This window comes from Leucopleurus acutus (assembly GCF_964270905.1).
Source record: "Leucopleurus acutus genome assembly, chromosome: 1".
NCBI lineage: Eukaryota > Metazoa > Chordata > Mammalia > Artiodactyla > Delphinidae > Leucopleurus > Leucopleurus acutus.
The window spans coordinates 152,224,933-152,246,941 of record NC_139142.1 but is presented as its reverse complement, the minus strand read 5'-3'; positions in this window follow the sequence as shown (position 1 = coordinate 152,246,941).

The window sequence follows — 22,009 nt, the reverse complement described above, 5'->3', positions numbered from 1 at the left end:
AGGAGGACCCCTCCCCCGACTTCAGTTCAGCATGATTTCACTTCTTTTTTGACAGCAAACAATAGGGTGTGTCTGCTCTGTGCCATGCACAGTGCCAGGCTGGGGCACTAAGACAAATCCCACATGCCCGTGGCCTTGGCAGCTCACATCTAAGCAGGGAGAGTTCCAGGCCTGCTCTGCTTCCTCCTCCAAGCCCCTGGGCAGACACATTGCCCAGATTCCCTGGGACAGCCATGAGTTTGGGTGGCTGCTGGGGAGTGGGGTGAGGGGACAGGACAGCCATTGACCTCTCTCTTGCTCTTTGCCCACCATTCGCTCTGTGCTCCATCCCCTCTTTGTAGTGACCGTGAGTATGTGCCCAGGCTCCCCCAGGCTTGGAGGAGCTAAGGGCCCAATTCCACCTGGGGCAGTAAGGAGGGAGGTGTCTTCTGAGGTAGAGACAGGGTAAACACAGAGAAAAAAGCACAAACCAGGACAGATGTCAGAAACATATAAACACACATATAAACACTCACAGCTGTGCCGAGCATGTCCACCAGGGTGACAAGAAGCCAGGAATGATTAAAGTGACCAGATCCCAGTGACCCAGTGACCCAGGGTCCTCTCCCCGCGACCTCCCCTCACACACCTCTCTTCAGCTCCTCTTGGGTCTTCACGCGCAGTGAAGTGAGTCTTTGGTGCTGCTACAAGACTCTTGGCTTTATAGCCTGGTCTGCTCCCCACCCCCATGCATGCAGAGAACGGGACACCTCGCCTGGCAGCCGACTCTTCCAGCTGAGGCACCCTGACAGTCCACCAGGGATGCCCAAAATACTCAACACGAAAGCAGTGTGAAGCCAGATGTCACAAGCACAGAGGCAGACAGAATCAGCACTCAATATAAATGAGTGAGGCAGGCTGGGAATAGGCACGAGGGCGTGGTGGGGCCTGCGGGAAATGGAGAGCCCAGGCTCTACCTCAGTTGTCCTCCAACTCTAACTGGCAACACAATCCCCTGGGGGGCTTGTTAGAAGCTCTGCTGGGCCCCGCTCCTGTGTTTCTGACACAGTAGGTCTGGGTTTGAAAATGTGCATTTCTAACCAGTGTCCAGGTAACCTGATGCTGCTAGTTGGAGACCCGGTTTGAGGACCACTGCCCTACCTGAAGGAAGTGTGTGTTCCCCAGTGCCAGCCTTCAGTTGCCTTGGGGAATACAGCCTAATGCTGCCAGATCTCTCAATTTTTCAGAAGCCAGAACTGAAGATTTTAATGTAAAACTTCTCAATTTTTAAAATTGGTAACTAAATTCAAAAAAAGTGAAACACTGTTGTGGACTAGTAAAGTATATCCACAATTTGAATTGGACTCACAGCCTTCCACACAGGGAGCTGTGTATTGGTGTGTATGCAGGAATTAAGGGGACCCCTTAATTCCTGACAATATCTGTGCCCACAGACTCCTATCACCACGTGTTCCCCAGGAGCTGAGAGCCTTGTTGGAACTTCCTGTTACCCTCATCCTTGCTGCTTGCAAAACAATGAAGACTGGTTGCTCTGTCTTACAAGCCTCTGCCATGAGAGGGAACAAAAAGGCCACCCATCCTAAAATGATTACCACTGACTTCTGGACCACAGATAATTAAGCAGTGGGGCAACCACTGCAGGCCACCCTGGGCCACGTTGACTGAGCAAGAAGCCAGGAGTGCTGTGCCAAGCGGGAGACTCAGAGGCCTCTGCAGTAACAGTAGCCCAGTAAAGTGACTGGCAGCTCAGCTTTCAGGCTCAGAGGCTTGAGATGATCTGAAGGCAGGTCAGGATAAAAGCATCTGCCTCCCTGGGCCTAGGATGGCAGAGGGCGCACCCTCCCAATAGGAAGGCACATCTGGCCCCAAGGCGGGTCCCCAGAAACCCATGTAGGCTGGCTGCTCCTGCTGGCATGCCCTCTCCCAGCCATTCCCTTACCAACTTCTCGTATACTACAACACAACAACAACAAAACAAAACAATTAGTAACTCTGAGCACATCTAGGACTTTGGGGTCTTGGAGCTTTACTTTCTGTTGAGTGATAATTATCTCCAGGGAAGAAAACACACAAAATATGGCACTCTTAGGCTGCTTCCCCATCCCATTCCCCGCACGACCAGAGAGCATGGTGCAGGGACAGCCTACTGCCTGAGATGAAGAAACCTCGAGACACATCAGATCAGCTGTGCGGAAACCACTCATTAAACCAGTTTACAAACTGGTTGGTTAAAAACTCCTCCTCCATGCTAGGTTTTTTTAGCCTTGCCTCATTTGATTTTCAGAATGAAGGGTTTCCCAGCTTTTTTGGAAGGTTAACAGTGGTCATATGTAAAATGTTCCTAGGCCTGGAGATGAAAGTTTAATACTGATTCATGTTAACATGAAGAAATAGAGGGAAACTTCCATTCTTTGACGTGTCAGGGGTCGGGATGTGGAGTGCCCACACTACTGTCATCTGTGCCCAGAAGATTAGCTCCCCTCGGGTGAGCACCATCAGAGGGATGCCAGGAATTGGCAACAGGTTTGTTCTAGTCACTGTCTCACTCTCATACTCCAAAGGATTGTCTTAGGGGAGCAGGAAGACGTGTTCTTAAACATGCAAAACCATATGACCATTTGAGATTTTAACAAGAGCTCCTTTCCAGTGTCTGTGTCTCAGAGGGCCCTACAGGCTGGGACGGTTCGAGATTTGGTGAAAATGTGTCCAGCACACAAACTGAGGGAGGACCGTCAGCACAGCACATTCAACGGACACATTTTGACAGGTGATATCAGAAGCTAATGTGTTAGTCAGGGTTCTCTGAGAAACAGAATCAATAGGATGTGCGTATGTATCCGTCTCTTTATCTCTATCTCTATCTCTAACTCTATAGAGAGATTTATTTTGAGAAATTGGCTGACGTAATTGTGGAGGCTGGCAAGTCCAGAATCTGCAGGGTGGGCTGGCAGGCTGGAGATGCAGGGAAGAGCTGATATTTTGGCTTGAGTCCAAAGGCCATCTGCAGGCAGGATTCCTCTTCCTCAGGGCAGGCAGTCTTTTTCCTCTCAAGGCCTTCACTGACACGTGCCTTGAAACCAACAGGACAAGTACTCTGGGTATCTCCATGGGTTGCCCTGGCGGGCTTTTGGTCAGCTCTAAGCCTTGGTCACCCTTTCATGGCAAACAGGCCTGAGCTTCCCGTAGCATTTGTGCTTTAGGAGTAAACATGTAGCCAGGTGTCCAGGCCTTCCATGCAGAAAATCAAGGCCTACAGCCAGGTTTTCCCCAGGGGGTTGTGATATACCTGCCTGTGTGCTCCCTGGGTGTTGTCACATCACCAGCAGATGTATCAGCAAGATGGTTCTGGTCGTGAGGCAACACATAACACCCAGAACCCAGGTGTGGAATCTGGGTGTTGCAACTTGAGAGGGTGAAATTTCAAGGGAAATGAGTGAGGGCCCTCCGTTCAGGACCTCCCAGGGCCTGGCAAGTCATCCCCGCTGGAGCATCACACACCACCTCGGCTCACCAATGTCTTCTGGGAGGCCCACCCCCCAAACATCGCCCAGTTCTAAACAGTGATAGTTAATTCTATGTGTCAACTAGGCCATGGTACCCAGATATTTAGTCAGTATTTTTTAGATGAGATTAATATTTCCATCAGTAGACATTGAGCAAAGCAGCTGACCCTCCATAAAGTGGGTTTTCTGCATGACCTGTGTCTGAAATCACTTGCACACCCAGTCTCATTCACTCTTACACACTTGGCACAGTACAGCCCACACTCTAAGCCCCAACAACTAGTTGTTGATGAGAGATGCTGTATGAACGAAACATATTTGTCCAGTGGGCCTGTAGAGCCAGCCCCTGGGCTGGGTGGCGGCAGCAGTGGGCCTCCAGAGGCAGCTTCTCTTTGCTGTCTGGTGGGCACAGTAAAGTTACAGTGGAGGTGAAGGTCTTTGCTCACAAATGACCATGGGGTAAGCTACCTTCTGTATGGTTCAGACACTTTCAGTAGGCATTTTGCAAACCAAACACCCCTGGACCTCAGTGAAATTTGACTGGCCCCTGCCTGTGGGTTGGGCCTTGCAGAGCCTGGAGTGAGTGGATGAGTAGGGTGCAGGGGAGATTACATTTGGTGTCTCCTTGTCCCCCCCAAAGGAGCAAGGCCCACTGCCATGGCCTCCTAGTGTATCTCATGGGGAGGCATCCTGGTGGCCGACCTCAGGGCCACCTGGAGTTCTCACACAGGCCCAGGGTGTGGGTGTGTTGACAGGGTTGGTGGAAGCCAAGAGGAGGATCTTCTCTCCAAGCTGGCCAGTGCTGAGACCTTCCCCAGGGTGGGCTGTCTCCTGGGGAGCTGAGAAGCAAGAGCTGAGAAGCAAGAGCCTGACTCTTTTTCCCATAAAGTTCCACCCACCATAGGCAGAGTCCCATGTGAGAAAGAATCACAGAACCCACCATCACAGTTGTTACAAGCTCTTGGTCCACCCCAGGGTCAGGTGGGAGGGAGAGGGAAAGTGGCACAGCAAAGGATGGTGGGAAACCCAGGAGGCTTGAGTAAAGGCTCTGGTTCCCTCTGTCACCAGCTGTGGCTTTGGTCAGGTTCCTGGATCAGGCTGGGTCTCAGTTACCTGGTCTGTGAAGTGGGAGCTCCATGCAAGGCGCTGCCCATGAGACGATGGGAGGCACAGTACATGAGGAACATTGCAGCTCATAGAGCCCACCCTCTACCCATAAATCCTGGGTATCGAATGAACACACGGAGTTCTGGTCAATCGAGACGTCATTGTCCTTTAGCTGGTCTGTTTGTTCAGTCCAATAAAATGTTCACTTAGCACCTATCATGTCCTAGGCACTTTACTAGATTCTGGTAATACTGAGGTGAAAAGATGGGATCCTTGCCCTGGAGCAACAATTTTCAAACTTTTTGATTTCAAAACCTCTTTACTCTCTATTTTCCAAAATAGCAACAATAATAACAACAAAAATTAATGTGAAGAGTAGCATGGTTTCACGTTTTCACTAATATAAAATAAATTCCACAATCTTTTTAAATGTTTAGTTTAATAGAAGGCAGCTGGAGTCACAGATCTGCTTCTGCATTGTGTTTCCTGATAAATCCCGTAATGTGGCCTTTGGAGAAAATAAGATGAAGAAGGGAAATAACATCTTAGTGTTATTATGAGAGTAGTTTTGACCTAGTGGGGACCACTGGGAGTCCCTAGACATTTTGAGAATTGCCATGGTAGAGCACTGGGTATTATTGTAAGGAAATGTACTGCCCCTTGAAGACAATTTTGGTTGTCTTATTATTTGGGTGAACTGTTATTTGAGCCTAGAATCTAACTCCATTTTACATATAAACACAAAGTAAATTTTGTGGGGTTTTTTTTAACATCTTTATTGGAGTATAATTGCTTTACAATGGTGTGTTAGTTTCTGCTTTATAACAAAGTGTATCAGCTATACATATACATATATCCCCATATCTCATCCCTCTTGCATCTCCCTCCCACCCTCCCTAGCCCACCCCTCTAGGTGGTCACAAAGCACCGAGCTGATACCCCTGTGCTATGCGGCTGCTTCCCACTAGCTATCTATTTTACATTTGGTAGTGTATATAAGTCCATGCCACTCTCTCACTTGGTCCCAGCTTACACTTCCAACTCCCCGTGTCCTCAGGTTCATTCTCTACATCTGTGTGTTTATTCCTATCCTGCCCCTAGGTTCTGTAGAACGATTTTTTTTTTTTAGATTCCATATATATGTGTTAGCATACAGTATTTATTTTTCCCTTTCTGACTTACTTCACTCTGTATAACAGTGTCTAGGTCCATCCACCTCACTACAAATAACTCAATTTCATTTCTTCTTATGGCTGAGTAATATTCCATTGTATATATGTGCCAAATCTTCTTTATCCATTCATCTGTCAATGGATACTTAGGTTGCTTCCGTGTCCTGGCTATTGTAAATAGAGCTGCAATGAACATTGTGGTACATGACTCTTTTTGAATTATGGTTTTCTCAGGGTATATGCCTAGTAGTGGGATTGCTGGGTCATACAGTAGTTCTATTTTTAGTTTTTTAAGGAACCGCCATACTGTTCTCCATAGTGGCTGTATCAATTTACACTGTCACCAACAGTGCAAGAGGGTTCCCTTTTCTCCACACCCTCTCCAGCATTTATTGTTTGAAGATTTTTTGATGATGGCCATTCTGACAGGTGTGAGGTGATACCTCATTGTAGTTTTGATTTGCATTTCTCTAAAGATTAGTGATGTTGAGCATCCTTTCATGTGTTTTTTGGCAATATATATATCTTCTTTGGAGAAATGTCTATTTAAGTCTTCTGCCCATTTTTGGATTGGGTTGTTTGTTTTTTTGATATTGAGCTGCATGAGCTGCTTATAAATTTTGGCGATTAATCTTTTGTCAGTTGCTTCATTTGCAAATATTCTCTCCCATTCTGAGGGTTGTCTTAGTGTTCTGCCTTTGTTTTCCTCTATGAGTTTTATAGGGTCTGGCCTTACATTTAGGTCTTTAATCCATTTTGAGTTTATTTTTGTGTATGTTAGGGAGTGTTCTATTTTCATTTTTTTACATGTAGCTGTCCAGTTTTCCCAATACCATTAATCGAAGAGGCTGCCTTTTCACCGTTGTATACTCTTGCCTCCTTTGTCAAAGATAAGGTGACCATATGTGCATGGGTTTATCTCTGGGCTTTCTATCCTGTTTCATTGATCTATATTTCTGTTTTTGTGCCAGTACCATACTGTCTTGATTACTGTGCCTTTGTAGTATAGTCTGAAGTCAGGGAGACTGATTCCTCCAGCTCTGTTTTTCTTTCTCAAGATTGCGTTGGATTTTTGGGGTCTTTTATGTTTCTATACAAATTGTAAAATTTTTCGTTCTAGTTCTGTGAAAAATGTCCTTGGTAGTTTGACAGGGATTGTATTGAATCTGTAGATTGCTTTGGGTAGTAGAGTCATTTTCATAATGTTGATTCTTCCAATCCAAGAACATGGTATATCTCTCCATCTGTTTGTATTGTCTTTAATTTCTTTCATCAGTGTCATAGTTTTCTGCATACAGGTCTTTTGTCTCCTTAAGTAGCTTTATTCCTAGGTATTTTATTCTTTTTTGCAGTGGTAAATAGCAGTGTTTCCTTAATTTCTCTTTCAGATTTTTCATCATTAGTGTATAGGAATACAAGAGATTTCTGTTCATTAATTTTGTATCCTGCTACTTTACCAAATTCATTGATTAGCTCTAGTAGTTTTCTGGTAGCATCCTTAGGATTCTCTATGTATACTATCATGTCATCTGCAAACAATGACAGCTTTACTTCTTCTTTTCCGATTTGGATTTCTTTTATTTCTTTTTCTTCTCTGATTGCTGTGGCTAAAACTTCCAAAACTATGCTGAATAAGAGTGGTGAGAGTGGACAACCTTGTCTTGTTCCTGATCTTGGAGGAAATGGTATCAGTTTTTCACATTTGAGAACGATATTGGCTGTGGGTTTTTCATATATGGCCTTTATTATGTTGAGGTAAGTTCCCTCTATGCCTACGTTCTGGAAGGTTTTTATCATAAATGGGTGTTGAATTTCGTTGAAAGCTTTTTCTGCATCTATTGAGATGATTATATGGTTTTTCTTCTTCAATTTGTTAATATGGTTTATCACATTGATTTATTTGTGTATACTGAAGAATCCTTGCATTCTTGGGATAAACCCCACTTGATCATGGTGTATGATCCTTTTAATGTGCTGTTGGATTCTGTTTGCTAGTATTTTGTTGAGGATTTTTGCATCTATTTTCATCAGTGATATTGGCCTGTAGTTTTCTTTCCTTGTGACATTTTTATCTGGTTTTGTATTAGGGTGATGGTGACCTTGTAGAATGAGTTTGGGAGTGTTCCTCCCTCTGCTATATTTTGGAAGAGTTTGAGAAGGATAGGTGTTGACTCTTCTCTAAATGTTTGATAGAGTTCGCTTGTGAAGCTATCTGGTCCTAGGCTTTTGTTTGCTGGAAGATTTTTAATCACAGTTTCAATTTCATTGCTTGTGATTGGTCTGTTCATATTTTCTATTTCTTCCTGGTTCACTCTTGGAAGGTTGTGCTTTTCTAACAATTTGTCCATTTCTTCGTGGTTGTTTTTTGGCATATAGTTGCTTGTAGTAATCTCTCATGATCCTTTGTATTTCTGCACTGTCAGTTGTTACTTTTCCTTCTTCATTTCCAATCCTATTGATTTGAGTCTTCTCCCTTTTTTTCTTGTTGAGTCTGGCTAATGGTTATCAATTTTGTTTAACTTCTCAAAGAACCAGCTTTTGGTTTTATTGATCTTTGCTATTGTTTCCTTCATTTCTTTTTCATTTATTTCTGATCTGATCTTTATGATTTCTTTCCTTCTTCTAACTTTGGGGGTTTTTGTTCTTCTTTCTCTAATTGCTTTAGGTGTAAGGTTATGTTGTTTATTTGAGGTGTTTCTTGTTTCATGAGGTAGGATTGTATTGCTATAAACTTCCCTCTTAGAACTGCTTTTGCTGCATTACATAGGTTTTGGGTCTTTGTGTTTTCTTTGTCATTTGTTTCTAAGTATTTTTTTATTTCTTCTTTGATTTCTTCAGTGATCTCTTGGTTATTAAGTAGTGTATTGTTTAGCTTCCATTGGTTTGTATTTTTTACAGATTTTTTTCTGTAATTGATATCTAGTCTCATAGCATTGGGGTCAGAAAAGATACTTGATATGATTTCAATTTTCTTAAATTTACCAAGGCTTGATTTGTGACCCAAGATATGATCTGTCCTGGAGGATGTTCCATGAGCACTGAAGAAGAAAGTGTATTCTGCTGTTTTTGGATGGAATGTCCTATAAATATCCATTAAGTCCATCTTGTTTAATGTATCCTTTAAAGCTTGTGTTTCCTTATTTATTTTCATTTTGCATGATCTGTCCATTGGTGAAAGTAGGGTGTTAAAGTCCCCTACTATGATTATGCTACTGTCAATTTCCCCTTCTATGGCTGTTAACATTTGCCTTATGTATTGAGGTTCTCCTATGTTGGGTGCATAAATATTTACAATTGTTATATCTTCTTATTGGATTGATCCCTTGATCATTATTTAGTGTCCTTCTTTGTCTCTTGTAATAGTCTTTATTTTAAAGTCTCTTTTGTCTGATATGAGAATTGCTACTCCAGCTTTCTTTTGATTTCCATTTTCATGGAATATCTTTTTCCATCCCCTCACTTTCAGTCTTTATGTGTCCCTAGGTCTGAAGTGGGTCTCTTGTAGACAGCATATATATGGGTCTTGTTTTTGTATCCATTCAGCTAGTCTATGTCTTTTGGTTGGAGCATTTAATCCATTTACATTTAAGGTAATTATCGACATGTATGTTCCTATTACCTTTTTCTTAATTGTTTTGGGTTTGTTATTGTAGGTCTTTTCCTTCTCTTGTGTTTCCTGCCTAGAGAAGTTCCTTTAGCATTTGTTGTAAAGCTGGATTGGTGGTGCTGAATTCTCTTAGCCTTTGCTCATCTGTAAAGGTTTTAATTTCTCCATCGAATCTGAGTGAGATCCTTGCTGTGTAGAGTAATATTGGTTGTAGGTTTTTCCCTTTCATCACTTTAAACATGTACTGCCACTCCCTTCTGGCTTGCAGAGTTTCTGCTGAAAGATCAGCTCTTAACCTTATGGGCATTCCCTTATATGTTATTTGTTGCTTTTCCCTTGCTGCTTTTAATGTATTTTCTTTGTATTTAATTTTTGATAGTTTGATTAATATGTGTCTTGGCATGTTTCTCCTTGGATTTATCCTTTATGGGACTCTCTGCACTTGCTGGACTTGACTGACTATTTCCTTTCCCATGTTAGGGAAATTTTCAACTATAATCTTTTGAAATATTTTCTCAGACCCTTTCTTTTTCTCTTCTTCTTCTGGGACCCCTATAATTCGAATGTTGGTGTGTTTAATGTTGTCTAAGATGTCTCTAAGACTGTCCTCAATTATTTTCATTCTTTTTTCTTTATTCTGCTCTGCAGTTGTTATTTCCACTATCTTATCTTTCAGGTCACTTATCTGTTCTTCTGCCTCAGTTATCCTGCTATTGATTCCTTCTAGGGAATTTTTAATTTCATTTATTGTGTTGTTCATCATTTTTTGTTTGCTCTTTAGTTCTTCTAGTTCCTTGTGAAATGTTTCTTGTACTTTCTCCAATCTATTTCCAGCATTTTTGATCATCTTTACTATCATTACTCTGAATTCTTTTTCAGGTAGACTGCCTATTTCATCTTCATTTGTTTGGTCTGATGGGTTTTTACCTTGCTCCTTCATCTGCTGTGTGTTTCTCTGTTTTCTCATTTTGCTTAATTTACTGTGTTTGGGGTCTCCTTTTCCCAGGCTGCAGGTTCATAGTTCCCGTTGTTTTTGGTGTCTGCCCCCAGTGGGTAAGGTTGGTTCAGTGGGTTGTGTAGGCTTCCTGATGGAGGGGACTAGTTTCTGTGTTCTGGTGGATGAAGCTGGATCTTGTCTTTCTGGTGGGCAGGACCACATCTGGTGGTGTGTTTTATTATGAAACATGGTGGTGTGACCTTATTATGAATTTAGGCAGCCTCTCTGCTAATGGGTGGGGTTTTGTTCCTGTCTTGCTAGTTGTTTGGCATAGGGTGTCCAGCACTGCAGCTTGCTGGTTGTTGAGTGGAGCTGGGTCTTAGCATTGAGATGGAGATCTCTGGGAGAGTTTTTGCCATTTGATATTACATGGAGCTGGGAGGTCTCTTGTGGACCAGTGTCCTGAACTCAGCTCTCCCATCTCAGTGGCACAGGCCTGACACCCAGCCGGAGCAGAAAGAACCTGTCAGCCACATGATTGAGAAAGGAAGGAAGCAAGGAAGGAAGGAAGGAATGAAGGAAGGAAGGAAGGCAGGAAGAAAGAAAGAACGAAAGAAAGGAAGGAAAGAAGGAAGGAAGGAAGAAATAAAGAAAGGAGGGAGGGAGGGAGGGAGGGAGGAAGGAAAGAAAGAAAGAAAAGGAAAGGAAAGAAAAGAAAAAGAAATAAAGTTATTAAAATATAAAATTTTTAAAATTATTAAAAATTTAAAAAGTAATTAGGAAAAAAGAAAGAAAGAAAGAAGAGAGCAACCAAACCAAAAAACAAATCCACCAATGATAACAAGTGCTAAAAACTATATAAAAAAAAAACCAGACAGAACCCTAGGACAATGGTAAAAGCAAAGCTATATATACAAAATTACACAAAGAAGCATACACATACACACTTACAAAAAGAGAAAAAGGAAAAAAATATATCTACATATAAAAAATAAAAAAGGAAGCGAGCAACCAAATCAATAAAACCTACTAATGCTAAGAAACTCTAAGTACTAAACTAAGATAAACATAAAACCAGAAACCAGTCAGTCACATACAGCAAACCCCAAGACTACAGTTGCTCCCAAAGTTCACCGCCTCAATTCTGGGATGATTTGTTGTCTATTCAGGTATTCCACAGATGCAGGGTACATCAAGTTGATTGTGGAGATTTAATTGCTGCTCCTGAGGCTGCTGGGAGAGATTTCCCTTTCTCTTCTTTGTCCGCTCAGCTCCTGGGGTTCAGCTTTGGATTGGCCCTGCCTCTGTGTGTAGGTTGCCTGAGGGCGTCTGTTCCTGTCCAGACAGGACGGGGTTAAAGGAGCAGCTGATTACGGGGCTCTGGCTCACTCAGGCCAGGAGGGAGGGAGGGGTACGGAATGCGGGGCAAGTCTGCGGTGGCAGGGGCCTGTGTGACGTTGCAACAGCCTGAGGTGTGACATGTGTTCTCCTGGGGAAGTTGTCCCTGGATCATGGGACCCTGGCAGTGGCGGGCTGCACAGGCTCCCGGTAGGGGCGGTGTGGATAGTGACATGTGCTTGCACACAACCTTCTTGGTGGCTGCAGCAGCAGCCTTAAGCTCAGTCTCATGCCCATCTCTGGTGTCCGTGCTGATAGCCGCGGCTCGCGCCTGTCTCTGGAGCTCGTTTAGGCGGTGCTCTGAATCCCCTCTCCTCACACACCCCGAAACAATGGTCTCTTGCCTCTTAAGCAGTTCCAGACTTTTCCTGGACTCCCTCCCTGCTAGCTGTGGTGCACTAGCCCCCTTCAGGCTGTGTTCACGCAGCCAACCCAGTCTTTTCCCTGGGATCTGACCTGTGAAGCCTGAGGCTTAGTTCCCAGCCCCGACCCGTGTCCCGGCGGGTGAGCAGACAAGCCTCTCAGGCTGGTGACTGCTGGTCGGCAGCGATCCTTTGTGTGGGAATCTCTCTGCTTTGCACTCTGTCCCCCTGTTGCTGTGCTCTCCTCCACGGCTCTGAAGCTTCCCCCCACCTGGCCATCTCCCTCTCCCATCTCCGCAAGTGAAGGGGCTTCCTAGTTTATGGAAACTTTTCCTCCTTCACAGCTCCCTCCCATAGGTGCAGGTCCTGTCCCTATTCTTTTGTCTCTGTTTTTTCTTTTGCCCTACTCAGGTACATGGGGAGTTTCTTGCCTTTTGGGAAGTCTGAGGTCTTCTGCCGGCGTTCAGTAGGTGTTCTGTAGGAGTTGTTCCACATGTAGATGTATTTCTGATGTATTTGTGGGGAGGAAGGTGATCTCCACGTCTTATTCCTCCGCCATCTTGAAGGTCTCCTGTGTGGTTTTAATATACTCAGTATTTTCTAAGAACTATCATGTGAGTTGAGAGAAGATTGCAGGTTGTTTTGTATAGAAACTAAGAGTAAATCCTTTCAGAAAACATGTTACTAAACAATGTTTTTCATGGTATTTGAGTTACCAACACAAACTCCTGCATTAGCCAGTCGCTGTCAACCTGACTACCCCGTAGATGCAAGCATCTTGTCTGCTATTGTCTATGTGGTGTCTGCATTTATTTTTTTAATTAAGTTTTTTATTTTGAGAACATTGTAGGCTCACATGCAACTGCGAGAAATAATACAAAGAAATCCTGTGTACCCTTTACCCAGTTCCCCCCAAGTGGTAACCTCTTTCAAAACTATAGCACAGTATCACAACCAGAATATTGACACTGATACAGTCAAGAGGCAGAACATTTCCATCGCCACAAGCGTTCCTCATGTTGCCCTTTTATGTCCACACCCACTTCCCTCCAGCTCCCCAACCCCTGACAAACACTAATATGTTCTCTATTTTTATAATTTTGTTATTCAAAGAATGATATATAAATAGACTCTTGCAATATGTAGACTTCGGGGATTGGCTTTTTTCATTCAGCATAATTCTTTGGAGAATCATCTACAGTGTTGCACATATGTCAATAACTGTTCTCTTTATTGCTCAGTAGTATCCCAGGGCATGGAATGCCACAGCTTATTCTACTATTCACCCACTGAAGGACATCTGGGTTGCTTCCAGTTTTGCTATATTGTGAATAAAGCTACTATAAACATGAATGTACAGGTTTTTTGTGTGACCGTAAGTCTCCACTTCTCTGGGATAAATGTCCAGGAGTGCAATGCGAGTTGTATGTTTAGGTTTAAAAAAAAACCTGCCAAATTGCTTTCCGGTGTGACTGTACCATTCTACATTCCCACCAGCAATTTATTACTGACCCAGTTTTTCTGCATCCTCACTAGCATTTGGTGTTGTCACTAATTTTTATTTTAGCCGTTCTGATAGGTATGTAGTGACAGCTTATTGTGGTTTTAATTTGCATTTCCCTAAGGGCTAATTATGTTAACTATCTTTTTATGCATTTATTTGCTAGCCATATATCCTCTTTGATAAAATGTTCACGTCTTTTGTCCAATTTCTAAGTAGTTTGCTTTTTTACTGTTTAGTTTTGAGAGTTTTAAAAAATATAATCCAGACACTAGCTTTTATCATATATGTGGTTTGCAAATATTTCTTCCACTCTGTAACTTATCTTTTCATCCTCTTAACAGGGTCTTTAGGGCAAAAGTTTTTAATTTTGATGAGATCTAATTTGTCAATTTTTCCTTTTATGCTTTTGGTGTCAAATCTAAGAACATTTGCCTATTCCTAGACCCAAATATTTCCCCTTATTTTTCTCTAAAAGTTTTATAATTTTACATCTCACATTTAAGTCCATTTTTATAACAGGTAGGGTGAGGTGATCCATTTTTATAACAGGTAGGGTGAGGTTCATTTTTTTGCCCCTGGATGTCCAATTGTTCCATTACCATTTGGTGTAAATGCTATCTTTACCTCACTTAATAGTTTTTGCTGCTTTGTCAAAAATCATACTTGTGTCAGTCTATTTCTGCGTTCTCTACTTTGTTCTACTTATCTATGTCTAAACTTCAACAAATACTACACAGTCTTAATTATTGTACCTACGTAGTAAGTCTTGAAATTGGGTAGATCAATTCCTTCCATTTTTTCTTCTCTTTCAAAATTTTAATTTAGTTATTCCAGTTCCTTTGCTTTTCCATATAAATTTTAGAATAATCTTATCCTTATCTATAAAAGATCTTTCTGGAATTTTCACAGGAATCGCATTAACCTTATGTATCAATTTGGAATAAATTGACATATTTACTATGTTGAGACTTCCGATCCATGAACATAATATGCCTTTACATTTATTTAAATCTTATTTGATTTCTCTCATAAACACTGTGTAGTTTACAGCATACAAAGTCCTATACATGATTTGTTAGACTTACACCTAAATATTTTAGTTTCCATTAAAATATTGTAAATGGTGTTATATTTTTAATTTCAATGTTTGGGTGTTCATTTCAAGTCCATGTATATGTAGAAATACAATTGATTTTTTATGTTTGTCTTGTATTCTGCCACCTTAATTAACTCACTCTAGGAGTTTTAAAAAAATATTCCTTCGGATTTTCTATGTAGATAATCATGTCAAATGACTTTCGTCAAATAATTTTTCTGCATTGATTGAGAGGAATATGTGATTTTCTTCCTTTATGCTGTTAATATGGTGGCTTACAGTGATTAGTTTTCTTAAATTGAACAAGACTTGTATGCATGGGGGGAATGAACCCTACATGGCATCTTTATCTGGATTTGTTGTCAAGATGATACTAGGCTCATAAAATGAATTGGGACATGTTCTCACTTATTCTATTTTCTGGAAGTGATTGTGTATAATTAGTGTTAATTCTTCTTTAAGAGAAGAATTCTCTTGGTAGAATTCTCCAGTGAAATCATCTGGGCCTGGGGATTTCTTTAGGGGAAACTTTTAAGTTACAAATTATATTGTCTTAAAAGTAAAATTGTCTATTTCATATTGGGTGAGTTGTGATAGCTTATATATTTTAAATTAGTGGTCAATTTCAACTAGTTGTAAAGATTTATGCATATTGAGTTTTTCCTAATATTCCTTTCTTATTCTTTTGATGTCTGTAGGGTCTGTAGTGATATTTCTGTTTCATTCTTGATACTGGTAATTTGCTCTCTATTTTTTTCTCAGTCTTCCTAGAGACTCCTCAATTTTGTTGATCTTTTTAAATAACCACTCCTTGTCTTTGTTGATTTTTCTCAATTTTTATTTTCCATTTTCAGTTTCAGTTATGTCTGCTTTTATCTGCATTATTTCCTTCCTCCTGCTAGCTTTGGATTTATTTTGCTCTTCTTTTTCTAGGTTCCTGAGATAGGAGCTTAGATTAATGAATTGAGGCTTTTCCTCTTTTCTAATATATGTATTTGGCATTATAAATTTTCCTCTCAGCACTATGTTAGCTGTATCCCCCAAATTTTGAAATGTAGTATTTTAATTTTCATTCATTTTAATATGTTTTCAAAAATTTCCTTGAGATTTTATATATGGCCCATGGATTATTTAGAGGTTTGTTATTTAGTTTTTGGAGAATTTATGATTATTTTTATGTTATTAATTTGTAGTTGGACCCCATTGTAGTCAGAGAACATACTATATGACACCAATTCTTTTAAATTTATTGTATTTTTTATGGCCCAGGATATAGTCTATCTTGGTATATGTTTTATGGAGTCTTGGAAAGAATACATGTTCTGCTGTGTGGTGAAGGGGTCTATGAATGTCATTTAGATCCTGTTGTTTTATGGTGTTGTTGAGTTCTTCTCTATCCTTGCTGACTTTTTGTCTAGTTTTTCTATCATTTGTCGAGAGAGGGATATTGAAATCTCCAACTATAATTGTGAATTAGTCTATTATTTCTTTCAGTTTTATCATTTTTTGGTATATTTTGTGGCTCTGTTGTTTGATGCATACACATTTAGAATTACTGCGCCTTCTGGTGGATTGGCCCTTTTATTATTATATAATGTCTCTCCATTTCTGGCAATTATTTTTTGCTGTGATCCTACTTTATCTTATATTTATATAGCCATTCCTGCTTTTCTTTGATTGATGTTTACATGATATACCTTTTTCTGTCCTCTTCCTTTCGACCTGCCTATATTGTCATATTTGAAGTGAAATTATTTTAGACAGCATATAGTTAGATCATGTTTTTAATAGACTGTACCAATCTCTATTATTATTGGTATATTTAAATCATTTCCATTTAATAGAATTATTGATATGTTTGCTTAAGTCTGCCATTTTGTTGTTTTCTATTTGTTTTCTCTTTTTGTTTTTCCTTTCTCTGTTTTTGTTTTCTGACTTTCTGTGGGTTACTTGAGCATTTTTTTTTTTTTTTTAGAATTCCAGTTTGATTTATCTATAGAGATTTTGAGTCTATCTCTTTGTATACTTTTTGATGGTTGCTTTATATATTACATTACATATAATAACTTGGCATAATCTACTGATGTTGTCATTTTACCAGTTCATTGAAGTTGAGAAAGCTGGCCTCTCTTTACATTCCCTTATCCTCTCCCATTTATAATATAATTGTATTAAAATTTCCTCTATATATGTTTAAAATCACATCAGACAGTGTCATAATTTTTGCTTCCACCATCAAACAATTTAGAAAACTCAAGAGGAGAAGGAAAAATCTCTTTTATTTACTCGTTTGTTTGTTCCTCCTTCTAGGTGTTCCAAGATTCCTTCTTTTATCATTTTCTCTCTAAATGAAGAATTTTCTTAGCTAAAGAAAGGATAGATTTATTTTAGTGTAGATCTACTGGTGACAATTCTTGGTTTTCTTTCATCTGAAAACGTTTTGATTTCCCCTCCAATCCTGAAAAGTATTTTTTACTGTATGCAGTTCTTTACTTCCAGCACTTGAAAAATATTATGCCACTTCTTTCTGGCTTTCATGGTTTCTGATGAGAAATCTGCAGTCATTCACTTTGCTTTTCCCCTATAGGTAAGGTGTTGTTTCCTCTGGCTACTTCCAAAATTTATTTTGTTTTTGTTTTTAGTTTTCAGAAGTTTTATTTTGATATATCTTAGCATGCATTTCCTTGGATTTATCTTCTTTGACATTTACTCCACTTCTTGACTCTATAGGCCAAATCTCTTGCCAAATTTGGAAAGTTTTCTGTGTTATTCCTTCAAGTACTTTTTCAGCCCCACTCTCTTCCTTCTGGGACTTTGATGTCACAAATGTTAGACCATTTGTTATAATCTTGTAGGTCCCTGAGGCTCTGTTCATTTTTTTCTAGTCTATTTTCTCTCTATGGATTATTTCTATTTTTCTGTCTTCAACTCATTTCTTCCCCTGTATCCTCCATTCTATTGTTGAGGCCACCCACCAAAGTGTTTGTTTCAGTTACAGTATTTTTCAGTTCTAAAATTTCTGTTTGGTTCTTCTTTATATCTTATATTTCTTTGCTGATTTCTTTTTTTTTTCATTTGTTTTAAGTGTGACCATAATTGATTGCTGAAGCATTTTTATCATAGTTTCCTTAAAATCTTTTTCAAATAATTCTAACATCTCTGTCATCTTTATATTGTCATCTATTGATTTTTTTCGTTCAATTTGAGATCTTCCTGGTTCTTGATGTGATGCATGATTTTTCATTTTAACCTGGACATTTTTGTATTATGTTATGAAACTCTGGATCTTATTTGAATCTTCTGTTTTAGCTGGCTTTCTCTGACACTCTCTGCAGGGAAAGGAAAGAGGTGATGCCGTATTACTGTCACATGGAAATAGAAGTCCAGTATCCCCACTCAGCATCTAACATCTAGAAGCAGCAGGATCTAGACTGATATTTGACCAAATATCTAGGTACTGTGAACAAGGTGACATATAAAATTAACCATTACAAACTTATTTTTATTATAAAGTAATTTCTTCTAATTTCTCCCTTATATTAAAGTTAGAGAATGTTATTGATTCTTGAAAGATATATATTGTTCGGTTATATTACCTGATTTCATTTCAGGATAATAAAGGGGACATTGTAAAGCATTAGTCATAAAGATGGTATTTGTCTGATAAGGTTGAAAACCACCACCTTTGAGCAATCTCAGTCTGGCCTACTTCCCCAAGTTACATGTTCAAGTTACATAGGTACTTGGTCAAATCATATGATATTGCTGTTTTTATGATCAAATGGTTGTATATGAGCAATTTTATTATGTTTAATCAAGTATCAGTATATAAACCAGAAGGAGCAGGAGTAGATCAGGCACAATTTTGTAAGAGTGCTGCTCATCCAAGCTGTACACCAGAATATTGATTTCCAGGGTCCACTGGTCCTCTAGTTCAAGTCCTTTTCTGGAACTATTCTTGATCCTGTCTTGCTTAGGATTTAATAAAGACAATGGTCACACCTTATGGAATGAATTAAACAATTGAATATATACACACAACCACAAATATTTAAATGTCATGTCCAGTTCCCACTCCTTCTCATTAGTACATGAGTGAGGTTGTTAGACAAGAACCTGTTCAGTTCTCTTTGGCTGGTGGTTCTTGGTCATAAGTCTCAGTTTTGCCACATAGTAAGCCTCTCTCTTATGGTTATCATTTATTGAGGGTCTACTTTTGTGACTTGCATCTGATTTCCAGTGTCTCTATCTCTAAATATAACAGAGTAAAGTAGAAATCAGTGTTGTGTTTTTTTTGGTTGTTTTTTTTTTTTTTTTTTTGCCGTACGCGGGCCTCTCACTGTTGTGGCCTCTCCCGTTGTGGAGCCCAGGCTCTGGACGCGCAGGCTCAGCGGCCATGGCTCACGGACCCAGCCGCTCTGCGGCATGTGGGATCTTCCCAAACTGGGGCACGAACCTGTGTCCCCTGCATCGGCAGGCGGACTCTCAACCACTGCACCACCAGGGAAGCCCCAGTGTTGTTTTTTTAACATGCAATTAAGTACCTGTTGAGCCCACTCAATGCACCAGGGTCTTCAACCTCTGCCTTCTTCAAAGTTCATACTTTAAGTCGGATCAATCTTAGTTCTGTAGCTCTTACTCTCTAATATATAAAACACTGCACATAGTTAGCCATTATCTAAGATAGTAGTCTGAAAAGATGACTGTTATAGCAACTTGTGGATGATTTTTATTCATCTTTGGGTTCAGTATGGTACTTTATCAATGGGGGCAATGAATTTAGGGGTGTGTGTGTGTGTGTGTGTATGTATGTGTGTGTGTGTTTGCGTGCATGCTATGACTTTTGGTTAAAAAAATAATAATGGCTTTCAGATTTAAACCTACATAAGCATTTTTCTCCCATTATTCAAAACAAGTTTTATTATGGTTACTTCCCATCATGTTATCAAATTCCATGTCACATCTTACCTAGGGCATGAGCTATCTGAGTCCTCCTCCCCAACTATATCATCCCCACTTGTATATGAACCACATAGATGCTCCTTCTATTTCTGGATGTCCTAAGCATGAAAGTCTGGCATAGAGGATAGAGGGCAGGTGACCAGATGGCTCAGTGCTTTCTGTAGGCCATAACCAGTGCTATCAACAGATGGGGGTTTTGTGGCTTCCCACCAGACACCTGAGAGCTTCTGAAACATCAAGAACAACTTTATTTTGCTAGGAAAACTTTGAGCATACTCAAATATACATACAAGGTATAATGAACATCCATCATTGAGCTTCAACAATCATCAGCTCATTGCCAATCTTCTTTCATCTCTCCTTCCTTTCCTCAAATGGATTCTTTTGAAGAAATCCCAGACATCAGGTCTTTTATCTATAAATACTTCAGCACATATATCTAAAGGATAAGGCTTTTAGAAAAAAAACAAATAACCACACTTACTATTATCAAACTTAAAAATATTAACAATAAAATCTTAATATTATCAGTGTTCTTATTTCCTCCACCATCTCATAATTCCATTTTATGCTTGCTTGGTTTGAATCAGGATCCAGATAAAAGTCCACACATTGGTTTATGAGTCTCCTAAGCCTCTTTTCATCCACAAACTTCCACCTCCTCTAATTTTTCTGTTGAAGATCTAAGTTATTCTTCCTGTTTGTCACATTTTAGATTTTGCTGATTGCATCCCCATGGTGTCATTTGACATGCTCTTCCATCTGTAGTCTTTCTTGTAAAATGGTAGATCTAATGACTTGATTATAAACAGATTGGTTTCTTTTCGGCAAGAATACTTCACAGGTGGTATTATGTACTTTCATCAGGAGACACATAATGTCTTGTTCTCTCTTTCTATGCTATTAAAATTAATCAGTGGTTTCAGATGTTGTTAGCCTGATTCATCCATTATTAAGTTCCCTAACAGCTCTTCAGCTAATGCTTTTATCAGACATTAATGATCAGCAGCAGTTGCAAAATGGTGAACTCCTTCTATCATTTCTTCTTTTATTGGCTGGAATACATCTACAAAGAGAAACTTCCTTTCATCAGTGATTTGGTTAATCCGAGGTACAGTTCATATAGGACACACATGTTTGATTCTTTCCCTTTGTTTACCAGTTTTAGAATAACAATTTGACATTCTATTAACCTACAAAGGTAAAATAAGGTTGGGGTTTTGTCCTAGTTTGTTTGTTTGCTTAACATTATGACTCATGGATTAAACATGTTTGATATGCTTCAATCAATTTTAATCATTATTCTTCTTGATGCTTAATTTGTATTATCTTTGGTCAGTTGAAGTCTTCTCAAGTTGGCTCCCGAGTCCTTTTGACCCAACCTTAGTAATCTATGATCATGTCCTTGTTCTCAGACTTGACAGATTCCAGGTTCCTCTTGTTCGCTACCTGCATCAGACCAGGATTCAGTCACTTTTTTCGAGGATGCTGGTTCCTTTGGTGGAAAATGGAATTTAGAGACCAAAATCTGAACAGTAGTGGTATTCATTGCTCCTTGGTTGGTTACTGTTTTTAGGCCTTTGCTAGTGAACCAGAGCTAGAAAATTCTTTTTTAAAAATAATTTATTTATTTTGGGTTGCATTGGGTCTTTGTTGCTGCACATGGGCTTTCTCTAGTTGTGGAGAGTGGGGGCTACTCTTTGTTGTGGTGCATGGGCTTCTCAGTGTGGTGGCTTCTCTTGTTGCAGAGCACGGGCTCTAGGCACACAGGCTTCAGTAGTTGTGGCACACAGGCTCAGTAGTTGTGGTGCAGGGTCTCAGTTGCTCCGCGGCATGTGGGATCTTCCCAGACCAGGGCTCAAACCCATGTCCCCTGCATTGGCAGGCGGATTCTTTTTTTTTTTTTTTTTTTTTGAGGTACATGGGCCTCTCACTGTTGTGGCCTCTCTGGTTGCGGAGCACAGGCTCCGGACGCGCAGGCTCAGCGGCCATGGCTCACGGGCCCAGCCTCTCTGCGGCATGTGGGATCTTCCCAGACTGGGGCACGAACCCGTGTCCCCTGCATCGGCAGGCGGACTCTCAACCACTGCGCCACCAGGGAAGCCCTGGCAGGTAGATTCTTAACTACTGCGCCACCAGGGAAGTCGCTTTTTTTTTTTTTAAAAGAAAACACATCATGAGTTTATATTGATATTTTCAAATTTCAATTTAGGATCACAAAGATTTTACATTAAATCTTGATTCCTAACAATATTAGTATAATTACTTATTTACTTCATCCATATATATATATATATATATATATTTATGCATGATTATTAACAGTTAAGATTTCCTTGTAGCTAATTTTTGTCCTTGGGG